This window comes from Vicugna pacos, chromosome 2, assembly GCF_048564905.1.
Source record: "Vicugna pacos chromosome 2, VicPac4, whole genome shotgun sequence".
In the NCBI taxonomy this organism is placed as follows: domain Eukaryota; kingdom Metazoa; phylum Chordata; class Mammalia; order Artiodactyla; family Camelidae; genus Vicugna; species Vicugna pacos.
Window position 1 is genome coordinate 92,503,668 of NC_132988.1, and position 25,707 is coordinate 92,529,374.

At 41.2% G+C, this 25,707-nt stretch overlaps 1 protein-coding gene across 5 annotated transcripts in view; it reads left to right on the forward strand.

Annotated features, from left to right (window-relative positions):
- Window positions 1-25,707, forward strand: part of RBM47 (RNA binding motif protein 47) — a 148,233-nt gene that overhangs the window by 19,720 nt on the left and 102,806 nt on the right. The gene's annotated exons all lie outside the window — the stretch shown is intronic.

Sequence of the window (25,707 nt, forward strand, 5' to 3'; positions counted from 1 at the left end):
GGTTAAGCAGTTTATCCTAAAATACACAGCTGGTTCTAGCAAAACGGATCCAGACACAAGTTTTTCTGACTCCATATTTGGAGGGTTTTGTTGCTGTACTTACTTCCCTGTTTCCATCTTGGCCTTGAATTCCTGCAGTGATGGGTGCACCATCATGATGCTTCATCCGTGAGACACTTCAGGCTAGGAATGGAAAACCCTACAGGGAAGCTCTTACATTTAGCTGGAATCTTCTTTCTCTTAACTTTCATCTATAGGGCCTAGTTTTGCTTTCAAGAGTAATACCACTTAAGATGCCTTCTTTTGGGTGAAGGCCACCCCACCAGAAATTTTAAGTGAGGGATTTTATTAGTCTGGTTTCCAGAATGATGCAAGGACTCCAGTTATCTCTTGGTGTACAGTAAACTACCTACTGGTGGTAGGTCAGGCAACCACCAGTGAGTACCTGTCATCTCTCACAATTCAGGCAGAGCTGAGCTGGGAGAGTCTTCATGCTGATACAGGTGTCAACAGGGATCTGTTGGTGACATCCTACTCATGGTCAATCTGGTCCAAGGAGCCAAGATGGCTTCCCTCCCATGCCTGGCGCCTTGGCAGGGACAGTCTCAAGCCTCTTCATAAGGTCTTTCCTATAGAGTAGTTGGACTTCTTACATGCTGGCCAGGAACTCCAAGGGTGAGTGAACCCAGAGAGGGCAGTGAAGCTGCCAGTCTTTTCTGGCCTGGCCCTGGAAGCTGGAACAGTGTCACTTTCAGATCAAAGCATGCACAGAGCCCACCCAAGTTCAAGTGGAGGGACATAAACCCCACCTTTCAATGGAGGAGTTTGTGAAAGAATTTGCAGCCATTTTTAATCTGCCATGCTAAGGATCAGCCTAACTTAATCCCCATTTTCCTGGGTTGGAGGTGGTACTCCCTATTTGGGTCTGAAAGTCCTGCTGCTGAACTTATTATTTTCTCTTTTTTGGGGTGTTTGAACTTTACAGACTTTTTTTTCTAATGATTATTTTAGTTATAGAGCACAATTTTTATCAGTACTAATTATTTGCTGAATTTAAGGATGGTGAGCTCATTGGTATGATAGTCCTATAAGGACAGATTCTCCTTCTGACAGACAAAAGACTTGCTGATATAATTCATGGGCAGTTTAAACACATATGAACAGAGGACAGAAGGATGCTGGAGATTGGGTAGAAAAAAGAATATAAAAACCCTAAATCAAAGAGTTTTTATAAATAGCTTAATTTATGCTCTCATCCTTTCACATTATTATCAGTTTTTCATTCCCACCAAGCATTTGTGATGTTTTGATTCTTTCATACAGCATTTTAAAGTTCTGTAATTTTGGTCAATGATTTTTGCTTTTAACTTTGTTTTCTGTTGGAAATTGAGGCAAAACTCAATAGTTATTCCTCTACCTATATTAGCAGAAAGAGTTAATTGAAATTATTTCTAATCTTTTGATCCTTGTCACACTACTCTGTTATGCAATAATACACTAAAGAATTTTCAGAAAGCAACTGTTGGGGACCTAGTGTAGCTCCCTGCCTTAAAAATGTGCCATTTTGTGAGTTATGCTAGCAGCTGGTATGCTAAATTAACCAAAAGGTGCTGTTTTGGAAAACGGAAAATGCTTTAGGCAGAAGTAAAATCAAGATGCTTTGGATAAGAGCTGTGAATTTATTGTAGCCAGGTGCCTTGTCCTTTGTGCTTGAGATCCTGAGGAAAATCTTCTATGTGGATTCAAAAGCTAAAATAGGTTTTTCATGGGCAAATGTTGTTTGTTTGTTTTAATTTTTTACCGACATAGTCACTACTGCAAAAATAGTTTCATGTGCTCATTTCATGTGCCTTTACTTTGTTTTATTGATATACTTCAGTACATACAGAGTGGTACTTTTCCAAACACTCCTGTGTGCATGAGCCAAACATAAGGAATAAAACATTAGAGAGAAAATTGAAGCCCCTTGTGAACTCCATCCCACCACCCCACCCCACCCCCATTCCTCTTCCACCCTTCACAGGAGGGGCCTCTACCCAAAATGCAGACATCATTCCCTGACATGTCTTCTTGCCTTTATATGGCGTAAACTCATAAATAACATATAGAATAACATTCTTAATGTTTGGGGAGAAAAATCAAAACAAGAATAATCTTGAAAATTAAATGAAATTCAAATTTCAGTGTCCATAAAGTTTTATTGGCATATAGTGTAAAAATTTATCGTCTATGGTGGCTTTTGTGCCTCATGGCGGATTTGAGTAGCTGGAACTGAAACTGGATGGCCTGCAACAGCTAAAATATTTAACTATTTGATCCTTGCAAAAAATATTTGCTGAAAAAAATGCCCTTTGTCTGGCATTTACACACACACATACACAGAGTAGATAATCTGGCTACAGAAAGATTGGTGTGTAGGTCTAGGTGCCTTGGCTGGGAGCTGGCTGAAGTGGACAAAAGACTTTTTTTAAAATGGCCTAGAAATTCTCCTTTTCTCTTGTCTCTTCACAAAAGCATGATTGACCGCTCCCCTCCCAACCCCCATCCCCTGAATGATTATATCTTGGTCCTTGGCTTTAAGCTTCTTTTCCTCTTGCTCTTGCTTTTCCACCCCCATGCCTACAGCACCAGCAAATTCCATCTGTCCTGTGACAGAAAGAACAGCTCCAGGGATAGTCATCCTCCTCCCTCCCCCAGAAGTTCCCGGCTTAGCAGTGGGCTTTGCCCGTGTCTCTGATTTGGCACACTGAGTTCCCTTGGACTTCCCTTGTCTTCAACTCCTAGAATTCCGGCTTATTGTACAGCAAGAGACAGTGACCACACCAGCTACAGATAGACAGGCGGATGTCAGCAAAGAGTAATTGAACAAAGCATCTTTTAAACATAAACTCTATGAAGAGTTGATGAGGTTATTTCAATTTCTTTTGCAAAAATAATAATGATACCTCTCCCTGGTTTCTTTAACGATGGATCTTCCTCTTTCCTGAGCCAGAATTTGAGCAGATGTTTGTTCCAGCTGGTCATTTCCTCTTCCAATAATAGCTGACCAATGCGTGGTGCTGAGCACTTACTTGGGGGATGTCCGAGCGTGAGCTTCACGGGCTTTGAAGCCTGGCAGTTCATCTGTTTTTGGAGAGACCTTGGTATTCCCTTAGGGAAGAAGAGGGGAATAGCAATGTGTGGTGTCTGCCTCAAGAGACAGACTACAGGAGGGAGGGTATAGCCCAGTGGTAGAGTCTGTGCCTGGCAAACATGAGGTCCTGGGTTCAATCCCCAGTACCTCCATTTAAAAAAAAATTAAAAAACAGAACCTAATTACCTCCATCCCCTTCTCCTCCACCCAAAAGTATACAGGGCTGAATGTCGATTAGATCTCAGTAAAACTGGAAGGAAGAAAAAGAAAGACTACAAAGACTAATGATACTCAGTCTTCGATCTCAAGGAATTTTTAAGTGATTGAGATTGAAAAAAATAGAAAATGACAAATACTACAGGGTAAAGAATCAAAGTTGAGTATGATAAAGGCTGTAAGACAGGTACAGAAAAAGTATTGGAGTAGAAAGGAGGGAGAGACGGTTTCCTTCTGGGAACAATCTGAAGGGCTTCTTGAAGAAGGTGGCAGGGAAAAACAAGGATCTGGATCCATGGAGTTTAGAGCAAGAATATTCTAGGCCATGGGGAGCATGAGCAGAGTCACTGAGGCAGAGATACCGGGTTGCAAACAGAACAAGTCAGTCTGATGTTGTATGAAGAGAATAGAGGGAGAAGTCAGAAGGAAGATGAGTAAGGTCTGGTGAGGCCAGGCCTTCAGCACCAGGCGGAGGAGCGTGGTAGCCACAACACTTTATATACTCCTGCCAGCGATCGGTGTACCCGTGCGATGATTGCTTTTGAGTCTGAGCTCTGGCCTCAGATCTAGAAGACAGCCATACCACAAGGCCTTGACTTTCCCTATCTTGGTCCAGTGTCACTGCGCACAGATTTGCTATCTCAGTACAGGAGATGTGAAAGACACTGGAACATGCTGTTTCACAAAACATCTCCAAAAGAGCCAATCTGAGAAGCATTGCACGAGGGCCCGCATCTCTTCATTATCACTTTCCAATCAGGAGAAATATCCCTGACTGTAACGGAATTTGCTGTCCTTTGTGTCTCTTACTATTCAAGTTCTGATGGAGAAAAGAGGGCAGAGTGGAAATGTTCATATTTGAAGCGGGTGGAGGAGTGGAGGAGAGAAAAAAAAGAGATTTTTTTTCTAAACTATTCCCTTGGATGGGTAAGGAGACATTTATCATGGTTTCAGGTGTATCTAAAGTGGTCTTCCGTGGGTCTCCTTTCTTTATTTAGTCACATATTTTTCAAGGTTTCCATTTATGAAGGTGGTTTATTAAATAAACAATTATTTAATGTTCTTATAATAATGTGTATCCTAAATTTTTTCCTTGACATTAAATTGGACGGGGATAATAAACTGAACTAAGGTTCAGAATGCCATTTCAGTGAGGACATGAAGGAGCAGAGATTCTCAAGTATGTGCAGACTGAATTCTAGGTCAGACTCACTCTGGATCCCAAGCCTGGGGATCTGCATTTTGACATATACCTGAAACGAAAGATGGTTTTTATTGTGGTAAGATATACATAATATAAAATTTACTATTTTTACCATCCATCCCTGGAACTTTTCCATATTCTCAAACCAAAACTTATTAAATAATAACTCCTCATTTTCCCTCCCCCAACCCCTGGCAACCACCATTTTACTTTACTATGAATTTGACTAGTCTGGATATCTCAGTAGTAGTTTTATATAGTATTTGACTTTTTATGACTGGCTTGTTACACTTAGCATAGTGTCCTCAAGTTTCATTTGTATTGTATCATGTGTCAGAATTTTATTCCTTTTTGAGACTGACTATATTTAACCTATGTATAAGTAACACATTTTGTTTATCCATTTGTCAGTTGATGATACTTGGCTTGGTGAACTTTTTAGCTATTGTGAATAATGTTGCTATGAATGCTAGTGTGCAAGTATCTCTTTGAGTCCCTGCTTTTAATTCCTTTGAGTTTATACCTAGGAGTGGAATTGCTGGATCATATAAAAATTCTGTGTAATTTTTTGTGGAATGGTTGACATCTGTTATTTTCTTTTTTTTTAAATATATAATAGCCATCTAATGTGTGTAAAGTGGTGTCTTATAGTGGTTTTGATTTATGTGATTGATTCTTTTTTATATCAAGTTTGGTAAGAGAATGTTAATTTACAGAATTGTAAAAATTACTTCACAAATGCCAGTGAACAGTTACAAAAACACCTTGAAGTCACGCAGTCCAGCTGTGCATTATGAAGTAGTTACTTAAAAGTTACTGTGGTACAGGATGCTGTAAATAACAGGAAAATAAGTTAATGCTTGTCAAGTGATGCTTTCCTTGTATTCCGTGTTAATGCTGGTTTTTGCTGAGTCCCTGTAACTGCAATCTACTCAACCTAAAGAACTAAGAAAAAGAAAAAAAAAAGATTAAATAGTTAGGAAAAAACTTGAACTTTTTAAGCAAAGGTCAAAGATTCTTCATTTGAAATTCGAATGGGAAGTGGTAGATGTCTGGAGATGAGCAGTCACCGTAAGAACAAGTGTAGTACCACTTTGTTTATGAATAGGCACTTTTCCCAAGTTGTAAAACATATTTTTGGAAGTGACTCACTTTGGGATTACCAAAGAGAATCTCTCCTAAGCATCCAAAATACATATAAACTTTGAGAGATTCAGTTTTCATACACCTAATTCTTGCCAGTGCCTGAAACATCATGTACTTTTTCTGCCGTATTTCTTCACATATGATGTGTCCTGTGCCCTCTCTCCTACCTAGAGAACTCCTCCCAGTGTTTTACCCTCTGGGGAGCCCTCTGGTCCTAGGTAGAACCCATCACCTGCCAAGATAATTGTGAACTTGCCCCCACACACCTGCCACTCCTTGATTTTTCTCACCCCCAGATTCTGTTACCTTTTTTAAAACATTGAGGTGAACTGAAATTCATATAACATAAAACTAATTAGAGTGTACAATTTAGTGGTATTTAGTGCATTTCCAATGTAATGCAACCATCATCTTTATCTAGTCTGAAAACATTTTCATCACCTCTAAAAGAGACCCCTTGCAAGAAATCACTCCTTACTTCACCTTCCCCCAGCTGCCAGTCACCACTAATCTGCCTTCTGTCTTTATGGATTTACTTACTCTGGAATCATATGAAATAGAATCATACAACATGTGGCCTTTTACATCTGGCGTTTTTCACGTAGCCTGATGTATTTGAGGTCCATCCATGTTACAGTATGTATCAATATTTCATTCCTTTTTAAGATTGGATAATACTCCATTGTGTGGCTACACCACATTTTGTTTATCCCTTCATCTGTTGATGGACATTTGGGTAGTTTCCACCCTTTGGGCTGTTGCTTTTTAAGATAGCCACAGCCAAGTTGTGTGCTGATCACCAAGTGAGGCCGTGTGTCTTCAGCTTGGAAAGAGGGACCCTTGCCTAGCGAAGAGGACCACATAGTGACCTGAGATAAGAGGGGGCACATGGGCAGTTCACAGGCAAAATGAGGGCCCCAAGATGTGTTTGTTCTTCCATGCACTACTGTCCCTCCCTGTCTTAAAAAATCCAATTAGTTGCCCACATTTAAACTTTAAGAGAATTTTCTCTCTCACTCTGTCTCCACTCCCCAACCCCCAGCACCATCTGGATTTGTCTTGTTAGAAAACAAAACAAAACAAAACAAAACAAAACTTAGTCAGTACCTGGCCTGTATCCACCTGGCAACTGCCAGCTAGAGTGGGTGTAGGCTGCCCCTTCTGCCCGTTGTGGCTGGGGAAAGCCCTTTCCAGTTGGGCATAGCCCTCACCCCCTCTTAGTGAGGCCAAAGGTCAGACCATTTGAGTTGCTGTTTTTTCTAATTAATGGAATTAGAAGAAAGTGAAAGATGAGCTCTTGTTTCTATCAAAAGCAGAAAAAAGAAACCAAAGTAGCTGCTTCCCTCAGGGCCTTCCCTGCCCCATAAGGACTTAGGACCTATGTCCTCTGCCTTACCACGTGCTCATCGCTTGCTTAATACCAGAATTAAGGGGAAAAAGAGGTTTTATTGAGATAGGAGTCACACTCCATATAGTTCAGCCATTTAAAGTGCACATTTCACTGGATTTTAGTATATTCCTAGATCTGGGCAGCCATCACCCTAGTCGATTTTTGAACACTTAAACAGTCATTTTACCACCGTCAGTCTAGAAAATTTTCATCACCTCAGAAAGAAACCTTTAGTTATCACCTCTCTATCCCCCCTCCCCCTCAGTCCTCAGCAATATCTGATCAAATATCAGAATTTTTGATGGCACTCCAGAGGGATTGAAAGAGAAACAATGCGAGATGTGTCAGCCAAAATTCCGACACAGACACGCAGACGCTACTGGAGTGAAAGTGTCTCCCATTGCCAACGAGTGAGAGAGAGAGACAGATACGGATGCACACAGATTATCATCATTGCTTCTCCTTGTCTGCTTCACCTTTCCCTGCCTGCCCTCTTTTATAAATTCCTGGTACAACCTTCTCTCTTGGGCTCTTTCTTGGAGTCTTTCATTTACTTATTTATTTTGGGAGGGGGAGGTAATTAGGTTTATTTATTTTTTCTTTTTAGGCGAGGTACCAGAGATTGAATCCAGGACCTTGTGCATGCTAAGCACGTGCTGTACCACTGAGCTACACCCTCCTCCCTCTTTCTTGGAGTCTTAATTCGAGCAGTTATTTATAGTTGTAGACAGCTCATCACTACATCCTGAGACTAAGAACCCAGGCAGCTGTCTCTGGGATCCGAGAGAATGGAGACAGTGGGAACTAACATAAATTTGTCTCCTTAGTCAAAGTCTGGCTACTGCCACACCTGGGAAGCTTCTAGGCTCTCATCCCAGCCAGTGAATTTGCATGTGAATTTCAGAAACATAGTGCTCTTTTTGCTTCAGTGTTTTTAAGGTTGTGTTATGGTTTCCTCCCCTACCCTAACACTTCAAGGCGCAGTTGGTCAGTTTGAAGTAGATGTATGTAAAGACCTTCTAGGTGTTGTCATTACTCTCATCGAGTATTCACAGTTGTGACACTTTGAATCCTGAAAGGGAAACCACCCAAGAAGTAATTACCTTGCTGGAGAACCATTGAATTTTAAATAAGGAAGTTTCAGGGATGCTGGGATGTTCCCTCAGGAAGCCTGCCTGACTCACCTTGCCTGCAGGCACCATTCCTGTTGGTCTAAGATTGCTGTATTGAGCAAATAAAATCATTGGTTGTTTATCTGAGATTCGGATGTCACTTGGCATTCTGCTGTAGCTGGCACCCCTCTTTGGCCACAGGCCGGAATGTATCATGGCTTTGTGTCCACTCTGCGCCCCTGGTCCTTTGAGTTGCAGGGTCTGGGAGGGCTTTGCACACCTCAAAGAAGTGGGAAGTCAGTGGGCCAGGCACTGGGCTGGGGTCCCCTTCCCAGTTGACACTGTCAGGCCCCATGAACTGAGGAGGCAAAAGAGGTTCTAAAAAGAAATAGACTTTGATGCCACTCGTGGTGGCCCAAATTTTGGGCCTGGCTTCAAGGCCTTGACACGAGGCAAGTCCCTATAATTCCTGGGAACTGCAATTTCATCTTTTTACTTCCTTGGAATGAAATCAGTGAAAATGCCAGTGACCAGCCTTTGTTTAGGGCACTACCATTAACTTGTCTAATGTAATTAGTAATCCTAATTGGTGTGGCATCCTCCTCACTCTGCCCTGGGCATCTCATTTAATTTTTACAACTGTCTTTGGAGGGTGTCATTATGCCCATTACCTAGATAAGCCAAGGGTCTGAAGGGTTAGGGGAAGAACTCCACTCAACCTTCTCCAATATTTTATTTAGTGAAGTCAAGTTAAAACAAACCCCAACACATTCCTGGATGGGGAAAGAATTCATAGAAGTGGAAGGAAAAAGCAGTTCCACTTATTTTGTCTGTATTTAGTGTCCACATTCTCCCCGCCCCCAGCATTGAGTGCATGGCACATAGTCTTAACACATGTTTATTGAATGAGTAAATGTTTAGAAGCACAGGGCCACTTGTCTCTTCCTCAGTATCACCCCCACCCCTGCTGTCCCCTCAGCTCCTCCTTGAGCCCTGTCCATGGCCCCAGCAGCCCCTTATCACCTCCACTCCTCAAGGATCCCCGCATCTAAGTCTCTGAGTCTGTTTGAACAGGTCTTTCCTTTGTCCCTTCCCCTGCTTGTCTCCCTGGATACCTCAATCCTCCTCATTCTCAGTCCCATTGCAAGTCCTGCCACCTCCGCCAAGTCCTTTCCAGCCATCCCAGCACAGAATTCTCCATTCTCAACTCTTCCAACAGTTAGTGTATATCACACATTTTTTTCCCGTGGCAGAACAGGAAGTTTCCTTTAGTAATATTCAGTCCAAATAATTTTATGGATAAAGACACTGAGGACCAAGGAAGTCATGCAATATGCTTCGGGTCACACTGTTAAATGAAGTATTTGTTCAGTGCCTGTGTACAGCTGTTCTGAACCCATACCCCCTCCAGTCCCCATTCACTCCATCATGGTGCTAGCTTATATTTACCTCCTGTGAGTATATATGCATTGTCTTCTGTAAGCTAACCCAGAAAACACTCTTAAAAGGGAACTCAGGTCTTCTAGGTTGGCAATGGAGAGGGTCATCAGTGGGGAGGGGTGCCTGGTCCTCCTAGCTGTGACTCTTGTTTCCAAGGACCACCTTCTCTATGGACAGCTCTCACCAATTAATATCCCCCCCTACCCCCACTGCGCCCTGGCTGTTCTCAGTAGCAAGAACAGGATTGCTGCTCCCACTTTAAAACTTGAGTCTAAGCTGGATATAGGATGCTTGAGGGGGTGGACTAGCACAGAAGGTGAGATACGACTAGATACTCTGGCTAACCACATAAGGCTTGTCCACCTTTACTTGCAGTTGGGCCTTTACTCTCGGTCTCCTTCCCTCACATTTCCATGAAGTGGCAGTTGCTATTAACTCTCCAGAAGCCTGACTCCTCGTCCAAGAGAAAACCCCAAATCACAGGAGTTTCTGTTGCTGGTGGTCAAAGGCTAATTTTTGAGATATATTTCTGATATAAGGTGCCTCTTTTCAGGGTGTCTAACATTAGGAATGGTTACATCCTTTAGAGAAGGCGTCCACCACCAGCACAACCCAACAGGATTTCCCCCCCATCCCCCGAAAACCTCAACTGGACGAACACATCGGATCACAACACAGTTATCCCCACATGCAACGTGCTCTGCAGAGAAGTGGGAGGAGGGGGCCTGGAGTTTATGGCCTCTTCCTGACATGTTAATTCTCTCAGACGTGTGCCCTCTCTTCTCTTTCTTATGGATTCCTGGTCCTGGGGCGTTTAGCGTGGTGCTGCGCATGCAGTGAACCCTTGTTGAACTGAGCAGATCTGACACATCAAGTGTACTTTAGGGAGGGAGCTTGTGGTGGGGGGAAGAGGCTGGTGTGGGAAGAGATGAAGGATGTCATCCCGCTTGCCACCTTCCAGACTCCAAAGAATGCTCACTCCACCTTTGTTCCTGGAATGTATTTATTCATTCATTCAACAAGTATTTCTAGAGTGCCTGCTATTTGCCAGGCATTGTTTTTGGTGCTGGGCACCACCAATGAATAGAAATAGCCTCTGTGCTTGCGCTACAAAGCTGTGTTCTCTGCATGGTGCTTGATGGATGACCTGTCATGATCTCATTAGTAACAGTAGGAGCGTGGTTAATAAACCATGCTTGATCATGTGCTGAAACACCTTCGTCTTCTGGAGTTGCCTGGATTGCTTTGATTTTCTTGTGAAGTATGGATGCTAAGATGGTTTTGCCCCAAGAAGCCCCAGCAATGTGGTTACTCCGGTTAACCAAGACAGCCGGTATGAGGCAAGAAAATAATAGGCAATTGTGTAATGTATGTGCTTTTCTTTATACAAGACCTTTAAAGGTCAGTTTCTTAGAGCCTAATGAAACAGTTAGGTATATATATGGGGTCATTTATTTGCTTCCTTTCTTCTCCAATAAAAGTCACCATTCTTGATGATTGCAAACTAGTTCTGGTGCTCTGAAATGAGAAAGATGCTAAGAATGAGGCTCAAAGGGACTTGATTTTATTTTCCTTTTTTCATTTTTATTTGGCACACAAATTTCATTCCACATTAATTTTTCCCCCCCGTGTGCAGTAAAGTTTTAAAATAAACAGCAGCAACTCTGTTTTCCTAGTTTAACTAACATGGAAACACCTAATCCTCTTAGTTTTCTTGATTTTGCAAACAAGGATTTGTTGGGATAAAATCTAAGTAGTCCAGTCACATGGGCTAGGTATTCATTTAATGTCCCCAAGTACAACGTGTTAGAAAAGCAAAATAATGAGTTAATAATGTTCCTCACAGCCATTTTCTGTGCGTTATTTTTCAACCACTGGTTGTGCAACTGTAACAGAAGCAGTGAATGCAAAGGTAACGCTCCCTGTAAGGCCGGAGCTGTCACTTCACGGTATTGGCTAGCACTCCTTTCAGCTTTTGGACCTTTCCATTTTGAGCAAGTGGGGAAGAAAAACCCCAAAAAACCCACAAAACATGATCTACAGCTACACTTTCCAATGCAATGGCCACTAGCTATTTGTGGCCACTGAAATTTGGCTAGTGTGACTGAGCTGAATTTTTTAAATTTTACTTAATTTAAATGTTAAAAGCAGAAAGCAGTGTTTTACACACTTCTTTGGTTAAATACAACTTTATTGGGAAGCTTATATGTTTGGAACAACCTGGATGTATGTCTACTTTATCAACTGTAAATTTTATACAATACAGATTATTTCCAGTGAAAATGTAGCATCCAAATTGGGATGTTGCCATTAGCATAAAATACACACCAGATTTTGAAGACCTCATAAAAGAAGTGAATGTAAAATATCTCATTTAGTAATTAATTTTTATCTTGATGACATGTTGAAGTGATAATGTTTTGGATATGTTGAGTTAAAGAAAATGTATTAAAACGGATGTCACCTGTTCTTTTGTACCTTTTAAATATAGCTACCATAAAACTTAAAATCCCATAAATGTCTCGCATGAATTAATACAGAACAGCACTGGTCTGTTGGACTGGAACGAAAGGTTCCGTGTCATGGTCCACAGGGTTCTCACCAATTTACCTTGAGAGATTATCACAATGAGCTCAGTTAAAAACACAGACAGGGAATTCTGTATCATAGCAATCATGACATATATTTAGTAATTCTTATTTTTTTTTCTCAAAGCTTGTCAGACTCAGGTGGTCTTGGATACTTTTTGATTGCAAAACTGCATCACATATTTAATTCCACTTATCTTAGGGGAAATCTCACAATCTAAACTTTGACACTTTAAACAACTCAGCTGGTTAAGAGAATCATTTGATAGTATAGTTTAATTAGTCTAGCTATAGGTGATTTTATAAAGCTCTTAAATGATATTTTATGCTGTAAGCACCATAGTAATTGTGGTTAAAAGCTCAGATTTCGGAGGCTGGCAGACCTGGGCTTGAATTCCAGATCTGCCATTTTCTAGTCGTACGACCTTGGACTAGTATTCTCAACTTGCAAAGCCGTGATTTCCTCATCTATAAAATGGGACAATAATAGTCCCTACCTGATAGCATTTTTATGAGGATTAAGATATACAACCAATGTAAAGGGCCTGGCATGTGAGAAGCTCTCAGTTTGTTGGTAATTATTAATTGTGAAGGTATCATTGTGCTTGTTATGACTGGCCTTGTAAAGTATCCGACATTGCCCTCAAAGACCCTGTGTGCTGTGCTGCTGTGGTTTCTGGAAGGCTGTCGGAGCATCCATTCATTGGCAAGTTGTGTTCAGTGTTAAGAGTACTTGCTCTCCTTGCGTCTTATTCTTGACCTTGCTTTGTTCTCCTTTTCTCTTTTCTCGTTCTTCACCCTCTTTGGCAATTAGCCTTTGATCCCAAAGTGTCTCTTCTCTAACTTTGTCTTTTGGCACACTCCATATCTCTCTGAAGGTTCTGTTTCTGAGTATGTGCTGAGCACTTCCTGTGAGCCAGGCTCTCTGATAGGTGCTAGGAATACAAAGGTACAATAACACAGCTCCTACCTTCAAGGCTCTCACTGACTAGTTAATCCAGGGAGACAGTTTATAAAAAAGGACAATTAAATGTCCCTAATAGAAGTTGGAGGAGAGTCCAATGTGGGCAGAGGCAGTAATGAGGCAATGGATTCTACCAGGGTGGTGATAAGACAAGACTTCTTAGAGGAAGAGACAGTTGAATTGTTTTGACAAAGTAACAGGCATTGAGAGTAGGACTTAAGTTTGGAGAAGAAATAGGCAGGGGCCGGTGTAGACACATGACCTAGCCTAGAGCCAGAATACTGTGTTCAGGAAACTGTAAGGAACAGTCGGGTCATAGTATAGAAAGATGGAGTTGAGATGAGACATCAGACTGGAGAGAGAGGCAGGGAGCCCATCCCAGAGGACTTGGTATGCTTTGCTGACCAATGAGTAGTGAGTGACCCAATCAGACACTAGTTTTGGAAAGATCTCTTTGGCAACAAGGACTGGAGTTAGGAGGAAACCATACAAGGCTGAACCAAGACGGTAGCTGTGGGAATAGAAAGAAAGGGGACTAGACATGGAGATTCATATGTGGTTGATGGATATTAACTAACCTTATTGTGGTGATCACTTCAAATAGCTACATATATCAAGTCATTCTGTTGTCCATATTAAGTTTATATAATGCTATCTATCAATTATGTCTCAATTTTAAAAATTAATGTTTCCTTCAAAAAAAGGGGACTGAGAGTGGATTCCATGAGCCTCAGTGATTGAGGAAGAAGGAGAGTCAGGTGCCATCCAGGGTTCTGGCTTGGTGACTTGAAGGATGAGATCCACTTGCTAAGATGGGCACAGAGGAAGGGAAGCAAGTTTGGGGTTAAGAGAATGAGGTCAGGGCAGGACGTGGTGAGTCTGAGGTGCTGCGAGGAGAGGGTGCAGCAGACAGTTGCTCTTCGGGCTGGAGTTCAGGAGGGTGAGCTGGGCCACAGGCTCCACCCCTGCATAGCTGCTGTTGCTTTACCTTGCCTTTTCTTTGTTTTTTTCTTTGCTTTTTCTTGCCTTTGCCATGCATACCACCGCCAACACCTGCTACACATGGGCATGCAGGCGCACACACGCACGCAGACACCCCACCACCGCACCATTACCACCACCAGCCCTCTCCACCTGCACACACACTCTGAATGCACTTTCTGTTAGTGGGTTAGGAGCTCTCTTCTGAAGAAGGGCTAATTTAACCCCACTCCCCGCCCCCCTCCTCCTCATCCTCTCACAAGCAGATTGTACCAATCAGGAAGAAAGCTTCCTCTAAGAAACCAAATAAGCCATCTCTATGTGATGCTTTCTAATTCTCCATCTTCCCAGATGTCCCCCTGCAGAGCTCAGCACTCTCCAGTGGCATCTCTGTAGATTTAGAATAAAAGCCAGACTTCTCACCATGCTTTCAAAGCCCATCGTCACGGGACCCTGGCAACCTCCCCAACCTCTGCCTTCATCGCCAGGTTCCCGTTCCTGTAATTAACAGCAAAACGAGCAAACAAACGCACTTGTTCCTGCCGGGGCATTTGCACAGGGCATTTGTACTTTGTGCCTAGATTATCCTTTCCTCAGATCTCTGCCAGTCCGACTCCATTCTTCACCCAGTTCTCAGCACAAGAGTCTCAGAGCGGCCTTCTCTGATCCCTATCTGTCTCCATCCCCTTGCCCTGCTTTATTTACTTAACAGCACTTACTGCCGGCTGAAATTTTTTATTTGTTTACTTATGTAGAGCTGGTCTTTCCCCCTGAGTGGCTAAGCTCTGGGTTCCCACACATCCCCAGCACCCAGCCCAATGCTGACACATAGCAGGCATTCTTAGATATTTCTATTAGATGTTCTAAGAGCTTGAAATCTTGGTGAAACACCCCTAAATTAAGGTTTTCCCTCTGCTGCCAGCCACTACAACTAAGTTGTTTTGAAACAAACTCCAGTTTCTGGAGGGACTTTATCTTTTGGGGTGGATGGGAGGTGGCTCCATCAGTCAGATTCCCCTTAGGAAACAGATGTACATGCAACAGGGTCACTGAGGAGAGATTAATAAAGGGATTATTAGGGTTTAGGGAAATCAACAAGGGATCGTGACGTCCTGCCAAGAACCCAGAGAAAACAGAGGCCCTGCCAGGAGCCTTTGGTAAAGGGCTGCAGACTCCCTCTGGAACCCAGGATGGAGGGAACCTAGGGAATAAATGCCCCAACCTTTCTCTCCTCCAGCCTCTCATCTTCTGCGCATCTTGAACAGGGACTGCACTTACAGCTCCTTTGAAGAACATTGAATGATGTGATAGGGATTTCCCCAACTTGTGTGGACTTTGAGCCTGATTGAATGGTACGTCAAAACTTGCTAAGTGAATATATTCTGAAACCAGAATATTTTGGGTAAATCTTAGGAATGACAAGCAACAATTTAACCCTCCATAACAGCATTTCCATAGAACCCCGATGGCCTGATACACAAGGACATTTATGGTGATTTTTGTGTTGTCAGTTCGTTGTTTTAGTGCCTAGTTTATGACAATCATAAACCTCCATTTGCTTCCCAGGTCAGACAAAATTCTCTGTAGGGAAGTGCATAATTGATGAATCTTCCAGGCCCTTTCTCTATCTGGGCTGACTCTTCTCTGAGGCTGATAATATAACTAAAGGGGTAGTGATGCAGCATTGTCCTGTCAAGTCATGTATTTTAGGAGCAAAAGAAAAAAAGGGTGATTTAATTTGATGGCAAAAAACAGTTAAGCTCTAACATAATCTATTCTTTACTGTTTGTTGAGAGCTCATGATGTAGATGCTGAGTTCCCAAATGTAACAAAAAATAATAGCTGCTTCTTTTGAGCTCCCACTGTATACCAGATACTGGAGTCCTTGACATGACACCTAACAAGCTCACGTAGTTGGTATTCTTATCGCAGTTTTATGTATGTGATGGATTTGAGGTCATCAGCAAGAAAGGGGGATTTAGGATTCAGACTTGCATCTGTCTGAAACCGAGGGCCAGGTTCTCGCCACATGCGTAGACGCCCTCAGATGGGGACTGCTGGGATCCTTGTTTGAAACCTGCAGTGAGGTTAGGGTGAGACTGTGGTGCTGGTCCACTCGGAGGACGGGACTCAGGACGGTCATGAATCACTCTTGCTTTGTGGTGCCCTGGGAATCAGCCACCACAGAAAAGAATGAGGTGGGGAAAAGGCCAAGGGACAGGCAGCTGACCCTGCTGGTAAATGCCCACGAGCCAGTCCCCAGATCAACTGTCACTGTGTTTCTGGTCACAGGGCCTCTGCCATGTGTGTGAGGTTCCTCATTTGCTGTCCACAAGGCTGTCTAGTAGTGTTCTGAGGAATTCTTGGAGCCCTGAAACCAAGAAGAGGATCTAGAGTTCAGGTTCCAAATGAGGAACCCAAATTCATTGGTTGTGCAGTTTGAGTATCTTTCACAACTAAGAGAAGGTACTAGAAAGTGGGAGGAGGAAAATGAGGAAGAGGAAAGGAATCAAGCGTACAGGTGAGTTACTTGGATTCTAAGATTTTTTTTTTGTAAGTAGAAGTAAACAAATTTAGAAAATATCAGTGAGGTTGTATCATTTGACTTTGCTGATCAAACCAAGTTTAGTTGGAGAAAGATTTTGTAGTGGATAGAAGCCCATGATATTTGGCACGTTAGAGTTTAGGGAGAACTAGAATTGAGGGAGCACTCTAAAACCATTTTTGGGCTCAAAAAATTACTAGATTTTGCTTAAGATTTTCTGGATAGTAATGGTGAGTTTGGGAGAAAATGCTTTGTATTTCTGCTGGTCAATATCTACCTTAAAGTCCACTTTCTCAACATAGTAACTCCAAAATATTGGAGAGAAAGACCCACAGGGAAAAATGCTTCAGAAGTTTTCCCCAGAGCTTCCTGTTAGTATGGATTTACCCGTGTGTGTGTGTGTGTGTGTGTGTGTGTGTGTGTTTACGCGCGTGCGAGCAGTTACTCTGATCTGAGTGACCTCCGTAAACTGGGCCCAATGAATTTCCTAGTTCTCCCCAAAGTCAGGTCTCATTTTTCATAATTATTTTAAAAAGTTATAAATAGAATTTTATCTCCATAGTCTGAACAAGTAGATTCTGTTTAATTTAGGGTTTTTGTTCAGTGACTGTAGCTGCTATGTTCTGAGCACCTACTGTGCACCAGGCATTGTGTGAAGCATTTTACGAGCATTATCTGTCAAGCAAGTACTGTCAAGTACCTCATAGCAAGGACTGTTCTAGTACCATCCACGGATGGAGGAACTGAAGATAGAGACGTTAGGTCTGTTATCCTCTTGATAGCCTAAATAATATAGTCGATCAATGCATTAATGTGAAAGAGAAAATTATGTATGTACACATATGTGTACATGTAATTTATATATGTAAAAAACTAAAAATGAGTGGAAGTAGAAAATGGAGTCAGAGGGAGACCATTTATTCAACAAATATCTGTTAAGTGCCAGGGCAAAAAAATCATATTTGTGTGTTTGTTGGTTTCTTTAGGAGGGAATAACACAATGGTATTACAGCCATCTGATCCTAAGATTTGTGCTGAAGTAGCAGAAAACTCCAGAGTTTGAAAGTACCTGTGATAAGACAGAGATTTGGGGCTTTTGGTTTTTTGTTTGGCTGTGTTCCTGTCTCTTTGTAACTTTAAGGTTATTCCAGACATTTTTTAAAAGCATGAAATACCAAAAAAGAGAGGATCAGGGAAGAAAACACAGGAATTTTGAAAAATTGGGACAGAGCTGGTGAGCATAAATGGCAGAGGGGAACATGGTTCTTTTTTCATGGAATCTGACCAGGTACCTGTTATACTCTGCATTTGTTTGGACTGTCAGTCACGTGAACTGTTTCCAGAACGGTCTCCATGTAACTATTAACTCCCTGGTCTTTCTGAGGCGGCCTGCAAAGTGTTAGTCTGCAGATAGTCTGTTGGCCAGGGACCCTTGTGAGCAGGCATTTCCCTGTTTGAAGAAGCCCCTGTGGCTGGCGTTAGACTGGTCACTCGCTCACAGAGAGCTGGAATGAGGATGCGGGGATTGGCTAGATGGAGTTCAGCCTCTTTCCCAGAACTGAAACTGGTCCCATTCCATTTGTCGGCTCAGCACTCGAGGAAGGCTGTTTCAGGAAGCAAGCCCACAAGGAACTAAGAGCACAGTCATGTGTTCATGAGTGACTCACTCAGGGTTTCTACTCTGACACGTGACCCTCAAGCAACCAAAAGCATGGGGTGAGCTGAAAGTTAATGATTCATTAGGGTAGGGGCAGACGGGGCGGGGGGGCATTTTATCTGAGCAACTCTCTTCTTCTCCTGAAATGGCTTGAGTGAGTGACAGGTGGCAGCGTCCAGCATGAACTCTGGAACCAGCTTGTTTGCATCTGATCTCCCAGCATCACCAGCTCTGTGACCCTGGGAAAATTATTCAGTATCATTCTACCTCAGTCTCTTTGTCTGTAAAATGGGCACCATCATGATATTACTTCATAGGATTTTTGTGAGTATTAAATGAAATAATATATACACACTGCTTGTAACAGTACCTGCCACATGCTAATTATGATTTTTTGGCAAGAAAGGGAAACAACCGTCAATTGTTAAGTCAGTTGCTAACCTCAAACACAGTCTGTTACACTTATTTTACATTTTAGAGTTTGTGAAAGGCTTTCATATTGATCAGAGAATAGATAGTAGTTAGAATGTTTCACATTTATAAGAAATAGGCTGATGAGAGAGTATAATCTAGGAAAGATAAGGAGAAGGGCCTCCATTCTCAAGGAATGCATTCCATTGCCTGGAGTGCTTCCCCAGGGGGAGTGTAAGTAAGGTGAGACAGTGCTGATTGCATACCCTGCCTCTTAGCAAGCTATGTGTGCCTCCAGGGCAGGAGTGTTTCCAGGGCCCCTGTCCAAAGGACCCCTGACCTGGGTAGGGGTAGAACATGATGAACTTTTGATAAACCAGAGACCCCAGGGGGCTCCACCCAGCCCCATTGGGGCTGTTTGCCAAGAGGCAGTCTCCAGGTACCGAGAGCATCTGAGAGAGTAAGCCCTTTCTTTCTCTCCTGGAGCCAGACCTTGGGAGCTTGTTACCTGTGAGAAAAGAAAGGCCAAGGGAAAAACTCCGAATGACCAAATGGCACTGTGCCCTTGGCCAACAGAGTGGCTTCACTTGGTGCTAAAACCAGGACAGTCCTGGGATTTCAAAATTTGTAGATACTGACAGGCATATGCAGGATAGATAAACAAGATTATACTGTATAGCACAGGGAAATATATACAAGATCTTGTGGTAGCTCACAGCGAAAAAGAATGCAACAATGAATATATGTATGTTCATGCATAACTGAAAAATTGTGCTCTATGCTGGAATTTGACACAACATTGTAAAATGACTATAACTCAATTAAAAAATGTTTAAAAAAATAAAAACAGGACAGTCCTGGGCAAACCTAAGGGGGTTGGTCGCCCTGGCACACAGTAGGCGCTGATCAAAGTGGCCCAAGGGAGACTGAGGACAAAGTTATTGCTCCCATTTCAAGGCCAGATAACTTCATGAGACCTCTTTATAGATAGCTACTCTGTATAGATATTTCCTTACAGGTGGCTATGGGGATAATATTCTCTTCGTGAATGATAGTATTTGTTGAGTGTTCCTGTGGGGCCAGTTTACCCCATTCCCCAGGTGGTAGTTTGCATTGTTGTGGACTGTTGTCCAGTGTACTGTAGAATGTTTAGCAGCATCCCTGGATGCTCTACCCACTGGATGCCAGCACTGCCTAGTAACTTCTGGAGTTGGGGCAAAATGGTGTCAGTTGAGGACCATTGCTCTGAGGTCCATGACAGCACTCACATTTTAGGAAAAATGACTACCTGATCATCTTTGTAACCTTTTAAATTTTCTCTTAGTTTTTTGTTCAGTCCCTCCAGTTTTGCCTCTCCCAATATTTTGATAGCTGCCTTGTTGTTTTCTTCTCTCCTCCCATCACCTGTGATCATGTGATTACTCACAAAATTCTAAAACATACCTATAGAACACAAGTCTGTCTAGCAGACTGGAAGGAGTCATTCCATTGAGTTTTTTTTAGAATCTGTGGAAATTCTTTCTTGCCTTAACTTCTTCTTTTGTCTCAGTAGGGTCTTTTGAGGTTTACTGGAATCAAGCAAATAAAAGTCTTCAAGGTTTCTTAGCCCCAGCCATTCGTGAAGTAATGAAATTATATTCAATGTAAAAATTTTTGGAGGATTTTATTACATTCTTGGAGAAGACTTTAAATCTCAAAAGCCTAATAAGTCACAACTCTTGCAGAGGGGCTGCAGAACTGAAGACCGTTTATGCAATCTAGATTCTTTATCTGTTTAATCAGTCTCCTTCTTTCTAATTACTTAAATGAGAAAAGATTCTAAACACTGCTCTTTAGTTGCTATGACATCTTTGTTGCAGAAGGTCACCTGATCCACCTTTTGGCTTTAACAAACGATTATTTAAACCAAAGATGTTTATTACTATTTTTGTAAAGTTTTGCAGACATGGAAATTCCAATTATCTTTATTAGTTAACTGTTCCAGGTTTTTTTTTATTTTTATTTTTTTACATTTTTTATTGATTCATAATCATTTTACAGTGTTGTGTCAAATTCCAGTGTTCAGCACAATTTTTCAGTCATTCATGGACATATACACACTCATTGTCACATTTTTTTCTCTGTGATTTATCATAACATTTTGTGTATATTTCCCTGTGCTATACAGTGTAATCTTGTTTATCTATTCTACAATTTTGAAATCCCAGTCTATCCCTTCCCACCCTCTACCACCCCCCCCCGGTAACCACAAGTCTGTATTCTCTGTCCATGAGTCTATTTCTGTCCTGTATTTATGCTTTGTTTTTGTTTGTTTGTTTGTTTTTGTTTTTTAGATTCCACATATGAGCGATCTCATATGGTATTTTTCTTTCTCTTTCTGGCTTACTTCACTTACAATGACATTCTCTAGGAGCATCCATGTTGCTGCAAATGGCATTATGTTGTCGGTTGTTCCAGGTTTTAATTACCCTCTAACTCAAAATTTCTTCCTTTTCTTACCCACTGAAGACAACTTCCTCTTTATGATATTTACTTTATTGGAATAAATTTTAATCTAATTATAAAAATAAAACAGGCTGAGAGAGAAGCAGGGAAGAGCACAAAGGAGAAAATAAAAATCATCTATAAACCCACAACTCAGAGATAATGCAGACAATGTTTTTGGAATTATATGTCTTTTAAAAATGCATATAATATATGTTTATCAGGTTAACTCTTCTGTTCCATTCTCGCTAGGGATAGAAAACACTTCCACAATTTTGTGGTGAATTTTAATATATTGTACTTAAACAAATAAATAAGGAGTTTCATAGGAGAATTAAGTTAACAAAGAATGCATTATAATAAAGACACAGCACTTTTTCATTATTGTTTAACCCAAGTAAACTAGGTGTTTATATCAGCTGTCTTGGCTTGTTATCTATCCTTTAGGGATTTCTTTATGTTATAGAAACAGACAGACTTATAGCATCCACTCCCTTTTCCCACAAAAGGTAGATTATTGTTTTTCTTCACTTAGCAATACATTTTGGAGTTCTCTTGATATCTGGTATCTTGAGAGCTTCCACACTGACTTTAAAAACCAGAGACTAGTATTCCATTGTATGGATTTACCTTAATCTATTTAGCAAAGTCCCCTGTTGATGGACATTTGATTGGTTTCCAGTCTTTTGCCATTAAAAACAATGCTGAAATAAAGTATTTGTACACATGTCATTTTGCAGGCATAAAATCTATCTGTAGGAAAAATTCTCCAAAGTAGAATTACTTCCGTTATAATAGATATATAATATGGTAGATAAGTGTAGGGATGTCAGTATGTACTCTCATGAGAAATGTATGAGAGTACCAATTTCCCCACAGCCTTGCCAACATAATATGTTAATATGTTTCTATCAAACCTTTGGATTTTTGCCAATCTGATACATGAGAAATGATATTTTAGTGTATTTTCAACTTGTATATTTTCATACAAGTTAAAGGTCATTTGTACTCTGTCAACTCCATCCATCCCCTGCCCATTTTTCTATTGGTTTATTGTTCATTTTCTCATTGATTTGTATTGTTTGTTTTCTCATTGCTTTGTAATTGTAGAAATGAGCTCTTTGTGATGTAAATTGTGGATATTTTCCTGTTGATCATTTTCTTTTTATTCTGTTTGTGGTTTAAACATATTTTGTATGTAGTTGAATTTATCAGTCTTTAATTTATGGCTTTTGGTTTATAAGTCATAGTGAAAGATCTTTCTTGTTTCAAGGTTATAAAAAGAATTCTCCCATGTTTTCTTGTAGAATTTTTATGGTTTAATTTTTCACGTTCAAATAGTTGATCCATTGATCCATTTGGAATTTATCGTGTTATGCGATGTGATATCCAATTTTGTTTTTTCTAAGTGAAATCTAGATGTCCCAACTCCTAGACTATTTGTTGAATAGTCCCTGTCTCCACTGGTATGAGATGCCCCTTCCGTTGTCTAATAAATTCCCATATGGACCTGGATATATTTCTGGATTTTCTAGTCTATTTCATTGCTCTGACTACTTATGTACCAGTATTTGATTTTTGTATATAGGTGTCTGTTTTATCATTCCATTTCCTCCTCTATTAATTTGGAAGTCTGTCTTTTAAAAAACATTTCTAGCATCCATGCTATGTTACTAGACAGCTTTTAAATCCATTTACCCACTTTCTGACTTATGTAGTACTCTTGTGTACTTTAATTCTGTTTAGTATTTTTAATTTACTAAATTTTTTTTATATTAGACCTCCATAGGACATTATCATGATTGTTTTATGTAATCGATGTTGGTTTAAATTCACCATTTAAAAAAAATTATTCCTCATTCTAGCTTGTATTCTCTGACTTTCCATCTTGTGCCATTTTCCTTCTGCTTAAAGAGCATCCTTTGGTGGCAGTCTACTTGCAGCAGACTCTCAGTATTCATTTCACTGACTATGTCATTATTTTGAACTTCATTTTTGAAAGATGTATTCAGTGAGAATAGAATCCTAAGTTGGTAGTTTTGGTTTGTTTCCCAGCACGTGGAAGCTGTTCTTCTATTATTTTCTGGCTTCCATTGTTGGTGCCAAGGAGGCAGTTGTTGGTCTACTAGCCCTTTGACGACCTTTGACGATAACTGCATTTTGCATAATAAGCATAGTTGTTTATATTCTGCCTAATAATCTCCATATCTGGAGTCCCTGTGAGTTTAGTTTTGTTTCCTGTATTTCTGCTGATTCTCACTCGTGTTTTTTAATGCACCTGGTTCTCCTTGACTGGACTATTTTTGAAGATGTTTTTGTAGAAATAATCTGAGGTCTGGCATTAAGTTATGTTCCTCCTGGATCAAACTAATTATTTATTGAGGCTTTATACTGTGTTTTGATATCTGATAGTTCTGGTAGCCTTCTGTCAGAATTTTCCTGGTTATGAACTTTAGGATCAACTTATCTCATTCTAAACCTCCCCTCCTAAAAAAAACCCAAAAAACAAAGACACTCCATTGTTATTCTTTTAGAGATGAACACATTGAATTTATACATTAACTCAAAATGACATCTTACGATGTTAAGTCTCCTTATCGAAGGATATGGTAGAAACAACCCTTAAAAAAAAGAATGTTGTTGGGTTCTCAGGTATAAGTCTTATTCATTTCAGGACTTTAGAATGATTTTCTGAGATCACAGTAGAAGTCAGTGTTGAGGGGAGGGTATAGCTCAAGTGGTAGAGTGTGCTTAGCATGTACGAGGTCCTGGGTTCAGTCCCCAGTACCTCTTCTAAAAATAAATAAATAAACACAATAAATTACCTCCCCCTCCCCCAAAGTGGAATAAACATAAAAATGAGAAAAAAATTTAAAAGTCAGTGTTAAGGTATGTTTTAATATATAAATAATAATTTTAGATTATCTCATTTATAAAGCATGATAACTTTATCAATCATATGGGGATGTTAGGCACATGGCCTCTTGATTCCCTAGCTTTTATGTCTGTCTGTCTCTTGTCTTGCCCCATCCCGAGTCACGTCAGACAACCTCTGACTTTTATCTTGATTCTGTTAGGCTAGCCCTACGTTTCTTTGGCTTTTATGGACATTTGATTGCAGTCTTTTCTCCAGATGCGTCTGCTGTGCTGTACAGCATTGTTGTGATGCCCAGCAAGCCCACTTGCTGTGCTTTCACAGGAGCTTGGTCGAGACCACAGAGTGCAGTGCTTCGGAGAGCAGGATCTGGTGTCTTGCTGAACTGGCCTGAAGTCATGGCTGGGCCCCATCTAGCTTTATGACCTTGGGCTAGATATTTATTTCACCTTTTGAAGATATAGTTTCCTCGTCTGGAAAATGGGCATAATAATGGAATCTTGATCAAAGTACTGTGGGCATTAAATGAGAAAACTTACAGTGGGTACAGTAACAGGTGCGTGCTCAATCCATGTTAGCTATGATGCACTCCCCTCATTTTACAGATACGTGCTCTCAGGTTCAGTCACTTCAGTAACTTTCTTAAAATCCCTAGGATGTGGCAGAGCTTTATGTCTCTGAGTCCAGTGCTCTTTTCATGGTGCCACCAATGACTAATAAGAGCAAAGAACAGTTAAGGTAAGTGGGCCTTACCAGGTAGGCACTGTTCTTAGCACTTTACCTCTGTTAACTCAGTTTACACTTATTAGCCAGAAGGTAGCTCAACTAGTGATGATGGAGCTAGGATTTGAACCAAGACAACTGGATTCTAACCCAAAGGTCTAACTTGCTCTGATGGTCCCTACCACTGGCAGTAGGGATTCCCAGTTCTCTTCAGTGTGTGGTGACCTCCTCCAGGTTCCCCTTTGCTGCTTTTTTTTTCTCCTCTGACTCTCCTGCTGTCCTCTTATCCTTTTCATTCTGTACCCTTATCTCTTATCCTCTATTTTTCTTTTATCCTTATCCTTGAACTTTGGGCTTGCTCTGAAGATGGTATATACTGAGGAGTGGGTGTAGGGAGATAATAAATTACCCACATTCACACAGTTGGATTGTAACAGAATTAAGATTTGAGTCTAGGTCTGTTTCCAGAGCTTGTTGTTTTCCCCATGCTGGTTGTTAAAATACTGAAATCTCTCTGTACCTCTTGGTGGATGGCTACTGTTCCAAGTCTCCCATGTGACCCTACCCCCACCAGCCTGGCCTGACTTGCCCCCTCCCCAGGAACCTCTAGATCTGCCCCACAAGAGATCTGCCCATAAGCCAGCAAGTAAAAGGTTAACGTCCAGTCCAACGGGGGCATCAAGGAACCCGCTCCAGCTTAGAGGCCAGCTGACAGGTCTGTATTTGTGCCCTTGAGGTACCTCGGCTCTTAACCACACTGCCGTGTAGTATCAAGTACCATGCTGAGTACTGGTTAACATCACTAGGGCAGCTCAGGATGAATGAGAAAATAACTTCA